We start from the raw sequence: 7500 nt of genomic DNA on the forward strand, positions 1-7500 counted from the left end.
GAACTGATTTTGCAAAAAATTTAACCAAGTTAACCATAAAACTCGTTAAGTGGGCTAGAGTAATAATTATGTGAAAAAGTTGTGGCCATAGCAATAATAAAAAGAAATATTAGGGTTTTTTCAATTACGGGTTAAAAATTTAGGGCTTTTATAATATTAACCCAAAATAACTTTCGAGGGTAATTAACTTTTGTGTTTGTACTAATTTGGTCCATTTTTATTTTTTTATATTCAATATACCATCGAACTTGTTGTTTGTGCTCACCATAACCCTTTTGACCGGCTTTTGACCTGTGATAATCGGTCAAAGGGTTATGGTGAACACAAACAACAAGTTCGATGGTATATTGAGTACAAAAAAAAAAAGGAAAGGAACCAAATGAGAACAAACTCAACAGTTGGTTACCCACCTGAGTCATTTTCCATTTACTCATCTCTTACTGATATTAATGACTTTATGAGATTCATTATTGCTTCTCTTCAAAACATAACCCATGAAAAAACACTATTTATACATGTACAACTTCGTAATGCACTTGAATATTTATTAGGGGAATCTTGACTAAGCAGGCACATTTCATGACTACATTTACATTTCCAATCGAATGATTTATCATATCATGGATTTTAGACAAGTCTACAAACGAGTGGAATCACAAGTGCTGTGATTTTTGAGTTTACTTAGCTTTAAGATTGAATTCATGGGATGAGATACAACATCAATATGTACAATATCATGTTGCTTTTACAGACACATCACCATAATATACCTTGAGGTAAACGTTTATGCTGATAAATATAACTCTCATACACAATCATATCCTTTTGAAGAGAGGTGTTGACAGCTAACCACAGTAAGCATAGCATAGACCATGTTTTAATAAAGTTACCCCTCTGAAACGCTCTTCATATACGTTATAGCCAAAGAAGGTTGTAGTCTTTGATAATTTTGCAACTTTAATTTCATTTAACTTTCGGGGGAAATAACTCAGGAGGATAACCACATGTTGAGTTTGTTCTCATTTGGTCCCTTTCCTTTTTTTGTACTCAATATATCATCAAACTTGTTGTTTATGTTCACCATAACCCTTTGACCGACTATCACAGGTCAAAAGCCGGTTAAAAGGGTTATGGTGAACAAAAACAACAAGTTCAATGGTATGTTGAATACAAAAAAAAAAAAAAGGAAAGGAACCAAATGAGTACAAACGTAAAAGTTAATTACCCTCAAGAGTCATTTTCCCTATATTTTATAAGAACTGCGAAAATTATGTTAACCCACTAAAAAGATGTAGAAAATAACACATTACACACAAATAACAATATTAAGGTTATAAGGTCAACCAATTTACTTATCTTAATTAGTGGAGAACCCATATTTTGCATGGGGTAAATTTATAAAGGCATAAATATAAGGACTAAAAGTGGCAACAAAAGAAAACTATTGTGGTTAAAATCAAAATAAAAAAAGTTACTATAAATATAGAGACTAAAAGTGACAACAAAATAAAACTATTGTGGCTAAAACTATCGTCCCACTATTTTGGCAGAGTCTTTTGCGTCCGCTCCTCTCACACCTCTACTTAAACCCGACAACGGGATCCGTCCGATTGCAGTAGGCACTATATGGAGACGCATGGTTTCCAAGGTTGGCATGAAAGGTGTGGGTAAAGAAATGGCCAAGTACATTAATGATTTTCAGTTCGGGGTTGGTGTATCCAGCGGTGCTGAGGTTATGTTACACATTGCCAATAGGGTGTTGAGTGAACACCATGCTGATGGGTCTCTTGTAATGCTGACTGTAGATTTCTCGAATGCCTTTAACCTGGTAGATCGATTAGCATTGCTCCACGAGGTTAAGAAGATGTGCCCTTCCATTTCTTTGTGGGTGGATTTCTTGTACGGGCAAGCAGCGAGGCTTTATATCATAGACCAACATATATGGTCTGCCACTGGGGTGCAGTAAGGTGACCCCTTGGGCCCTCTTCTTTTTGCCCTCGTTTTGCACCCGCTTGTACACAAGATTAGAGACAATTGTAAGCTCCTTCTCCATGCTTGGTATCTAGATGATGGGACTATCATTGGGGATTCAGAGGAGGTGGCTAGAGTGTTGAACATTATTTGATTGCATGGTCCAAGTTTGGGTCTTGAGTTGAACATCAAGAAAACAGAGATTTTTTGGCCCTCCTGTGATGGTAAGAATCTTCGTGCCGATTTATTCCCAACGGACATATGGAGACCTCCATTTAGGGGTGAAGCTTCTTGGGGGGGGGGGGGGGGGCTGTTAGTAGAGACGCATGGTTTATTAGCGGGATGACCATGAAGAGAGCGATCAATGTTGTTGATTTGATGGGCCTTCTTCCACAACTATGTGACCTGCAGAGTGAGCTCCTTTTGCTTCGATCATGTATGGGCATTACAAAACATTTCTTTGGTTTAAGCACATGCCAGCCGATACATATAGAAGAGGCAGCTTTGTTCTTTGACAAAGGATTGCGCAGGTCTATCGAGGATATGGTGGTATGTGGATGCCCCTTCTTTGGAGACATTCAGTGGCGCTTGACTTCCTTACCTATTCGTTTCGTTGGTTTGGGTTTGTACTCGGCATACGAGGTTTCTTCCTACACATTTGTAGCCTCGAGGGCCCAATCTTGGGGATTACAAGACCACATCTTACGTGACAGTGGCGTATGTAGTATGGACTCGGATTACCTATGTGTTATGAATCGTCTTCGCAATACAATTCCGGGATTTGACTGTAACAGTTTCACTAATAAGCACACTGCCCCCCCTAAATCCCAAAAAGCTTTGGCGTGTGCCCTTTTTAGCAAAATCGTCAAAGATATGGAAGTCGACTTCGACATGACTGTCAGACATAAAGAAGTCTTTGAGTGTCTGTGGGCATCTCATGCTCAGGATTTTCTGCTAACTATCCCTATTGATGGTCTTGGCCAACATATGTCTCCTATGCAGTACCGAACTATCATTCGGTACCGTTTCATGATTCCCATATTCCCAATTGACGAGATATGCCTAGTTTGCCGCAAGGAATGTTTGGATACCTTAAGGGAACACGAGGTTCATTGTAGAGAGCTCCCTGGTTTCAAGTACAGACATGATATATTTTGGGATGTTCTCTTTGATGCTTGTTGACGTCCTGGTATTTCTATGAAGAAAGAAGCGCTGGTGAACTATTTGACGGACCCCGTAGGATGGAAGGTCCACGCTTTGAAAGCCGTTGCGTGCAAAGTTGTAAAGCATGAGAATGCATGTATAGAAAATCAACATGTGTTTGTTCCTTTTGCATTCAATACATTTGGTTTTCTCGCACCAGAAGCGGTGGAGCTCCTCAATAGAGTCCAATGGGTCATGCATTCTAATGTCATATCTCCTAGATCCACAAATATTATTTTCAAAAGAATTGGTTTTGTCATCCAGAAATGGCTAACGGCGCAGCTTGTTGCCCGTTTGCCTTCAATCGATATGTATTGAACTTTAAAATTAAAAAATATGTGTATAAAGAGATTTTAAGTTTACCATTAAAATGTTGTTCTATATATATATATATATATATATATATATATATATATATATATATATATATATATATATATATATATATATATATATTTTGCTCTTCGGTTGAGGTTTTTCGGTTAACCGAATAAGAACAGTTATATTCGATTTTGTCAGTTAATTTTCTTTAATTTGAGTTGACCAAATAACATATAAACTCTTTCCAAGCCCGTAACACTGTTGTCTTTTAGCAAGTCCACAATCTAAATTAAACTTATATTTTGCTTCACCTTGAACCATAATAAAATTTCACACATACACACACATAATATATATATATATATATATATATATATATATATATATAGATATACATACATACATATAGGGTAAAGTAAATATACCTAACAACCTTATATAAGCTTAGGTACCTAACCACATTATACTACATTGTTTTGCATTATATTTCTATTGCAATCGTCTAAGGTTCTTAAACTTCAACTCTTAACTTGATTTACTTCCAAGATTTTCAAACATTCACCATTATATTCTTCCTACACCATTTGATTTGTAACGTAGTATATGAAGCCCACCAGGGGGTCTCCGATAGAAATACGTCATTTGAAGGAAGATAATGGTGAAAGTCCAAAGATTTTGGAAGCAATCAAGTTATGAGGTTAAATTTTAAGAACTTTGAGTGGTTACAATGCAAATATGATACAAAATTACGTGGTATGATGTGGTTAGGTACCTAAGCTTATATAAAGTTGTTAGGTATATTCACTTTACCCATATATATATATATATATATATATATATATATATATATATATATATATATATATATATATATATATATATATATATATATAAGGAAAAGTGAATATACCCTTGAGGGTATATAAACTTAGGTACCAAACCCACCAAAATACGTCGTTTTGTTTGATATATTCGTTATAACGTTCTTAAACATCAACCTCTAACTTGATTTACTTTCAATATTTTTGAAATTTCACTACTGTTTTCCTCTTACATCACCTCTTTTTGGGGAACACCTACTAGTCTATATAAGACTGTGAGACGCAATCATTGCCACTCATTTGATAGATAAAAATAAACATTTTTAAAATGCAAAATAATTGAAGATTTTTGAAAAAAAAAATTCAAATATTATTTTCGGAATTTATATTTTCCAAAAAAATATATAAAAAAATATTTTTTTACATATTCTAGTAGAATATTAGAATATTCTTCATATCTGACAAATCAAGTAAAATATTCTAACATTCTAAAAATCACATCAAAATATTTACAGTGTAATATTCTACTAAAATAATTCACGTATTTTCAAAAAATACGGTAATTTTTATTTATTTATTTATTTTAGGTAATTAAAGTTTCGAAAATAATAATTAAAAAAAGAATTTTTGGATTTTTCTTTTTATTTTGCATTTTAAAATTATATTTAGATTTGGTCTCACAGTCTCACAAAATTAATATGACTTTAAATGAACCTAAACCTATATATATATATATATATATATATATATATATATATATATATATATATATATATATATATATATATATATATATATATATATATATGGGCATTGCAAAACATTTCTTTGGTTTAAGGACATGCTAGCCGATACATATAGAAGAGGCAGCTTTGTTCTTTGACAAAGGATTGCGCATGTCTATCGAGGATATGGTGGTATGTGGATGCCCCTTCTTTGGAGACATTCAGTGGCGCTTGGCTTCCTTACCTATTCGTTTCGGTGGTTTGGGTTTGTACTCGGCATACGAGATTTCCTCCTACACATTTGTAGCCTCGAGGGCCCAATCTTGGGGATTACAAGACCACATCTTACGTGACAGTGGCGTATGTAGTATGGACTCGGATTACCTATGTGTTATGACTCGTCTTCGCAATACAATTCCGGGATTTGACTGTAGCGGTTTCACTAATAAGGACACTGCCCCCCCCCCCCCCTAAATCCCAAAAAGCTTTGGCGTGTGCCCTTTTTAGCAAAATCGTCAAAGATATGGAAGTCGACTTCGACATGACTGTCAGACATAAAGAAGTCTTTGAGTGTCTGTGGGCACCTCATGCTCAAGATTTTCTGCTAACTATCCCTATTGATGGCCTTGGCCAGCATATGTCTCCTATGCAGTACCGAACTATCCTTCGGTACCGTTTCATGATTCCCATATTCCCAATTGACGAGATATGCCCAGTTTGCCGCAAGATATGTTTGGATACCTTTAGGGAACACGCGGTTCATTGTAGAAAGCTCCCTGGTTTCAAGTACAGACATGATATGGTTTGGGATGTTCTCTTTGATGCTTGTTGACGTGCTGGTATTTCTGTGAAGAAAGAAGCACCAGTGAACTATTTGACGGACCCGCAGGATGGAAGGTCCACGCTTTGAAAGCCGTTGCGTGCAAAGTTGTAAAGCACGAGAATGCATGTATAGAAAATCAACATGTGTTTGTTCCTTTTGCATTCAATACATTTGGTTTTCTCGCACCAGAAGCAGTGGAGCTCCTCAATAAAGTCCCATGGGTCATGCATTCTAATGTCATATCTCCTAGATCCACAAATATTATTTTCAAAAGAATTGGTTTTGTCATCCAGAAATGGCTAACGGCGCAGCTTGTTGCCCGTTTGCCTTCAATCAATATGTATTGAACTTTAAAATTAAAAAGTATGTATATAAAGAGATTTTAAGTTTACCATAATGTTGTTCTATATATATATATAGATATATATATATATATATATATATATATATATTGCTCTTCGGTTGAGGTTTTTCGGTTAACCGAATAAGAACAGTTATATTCGATTTTGTCAGTTAATTTTCTTTAATTTGAGTTGACCAAATAACATATTAACTCTTTCCAAGCCCGTAACACTGTTGTCTTTTAGCAAGTCCACAATCTATATCAAACTTACATTTTGCTTCACCTTGAACCATAATAAAATTTCACACATACACACACATAATATATATATATATATATATATATATATATATATATATATATATATATATATATATATATATATATATATACACACACACATACATATAGGGTAAAGTAAATATACCTAACAACCTTATATAAGCTTAGGTACCTAACCACATTATACTACATTGTTTTGCATTATATTTCCATTGCAATCGTCTAAGGTTCTTAAACTTGAACTCTTAACTTGATTTACTTCCAAGATTTTCAAACATTTACCATTATATTCTTCCTACACCATTTGATTTGTAACGTAGTATATGAAGCCCACCAGGGGGTCTCCGATAGAAATACGTCATTTGAAGGAACATAATGGTGAAAGTCCAAAGATTTTAGAAGCAATCAAGTTATGAGGTTAAATTTTAAGAACTTTGAGTGGTTACAATGCAAATATGATACAAAATTACGTGGTATGATGTGGTTAGGTACCTAAGCTTATATAAAGTTGTTAGGTATATTCACTTTACCCATATATATATATATATATATATATATATATATATATATATATATATATATATATATATATATATATATATATATATATAAGGAAAAGTGAATATACCCTTGAGGGTATATAAACTTAGGTACCAAACCCACCAAAATACGTCGTTTTGTTTGATATATTCGTTATAACGTTCTTAAACATCAACCTCTAACTTGATTTACTTTCAATATTTTTGAAATTTCACTACTGTTTTCCTCTTACATCACCTCTTTTTGGGGAACACCTACTAGTCTATATAAGACTGTGAGACGCAATCATTGCCACTCATTTGGTAGATAAAAATAAACATTTTTAAAATGCAAAATAATTGAAAATTTTTGAAAAAAAATTTCAAATATTATTTTCGGAATTTATATTTTCCAAAAAAATATATAAAAAAAATATTTTTTTACATATTCTAGTAGAATATTAGAATATTCTTCATATCTGACAAATCAAGT

The 7500-nt window shown here is 33.8% G+C and overlaps 1 protein-coding gene across 2 annotated transcripts in view; it reads left to right on the plus strand.

The window, feature by feature from the left end:
• The window catches only part of LOC111887135 (UPF0481 protein At3g47200), a 22812-nt gene that overhangs the window by 3818 nt on the left and 11494 nt on the right, over positions 1 to 7500 (plus strand). The window contains exon 2 of one of the 2 annotated variants that reach the window (XR_002848681.3): positions 1551 to 3625. The exons of the other annotated variant lie outside the window; for it this stretch is intronic. The gene's annotated coding sequence lies outside the window, so the exon portion shown is untranslated. Of the gene's footprint in view, positions 1 to 1550; positions 3626 to 7500 lie in introns of those variants that run through there. 2 annotated transcript variants of the gene reach the window in all.

This window comes from Lactuca sativa, chromosome 2 (genome assembly GCF_002870075.4).
Source record: "Lactuca sativa cultivar Salinas chromosome 2, Lsat_Salinas_v11, whole genome shotgun sequence".
Lineage (NCBI taxonomy): Eukaryota > Viridiplantae > Streptophyta > Magnoliopsida > Asterales > Asteraceae > Lactuca > Lactuca sativa.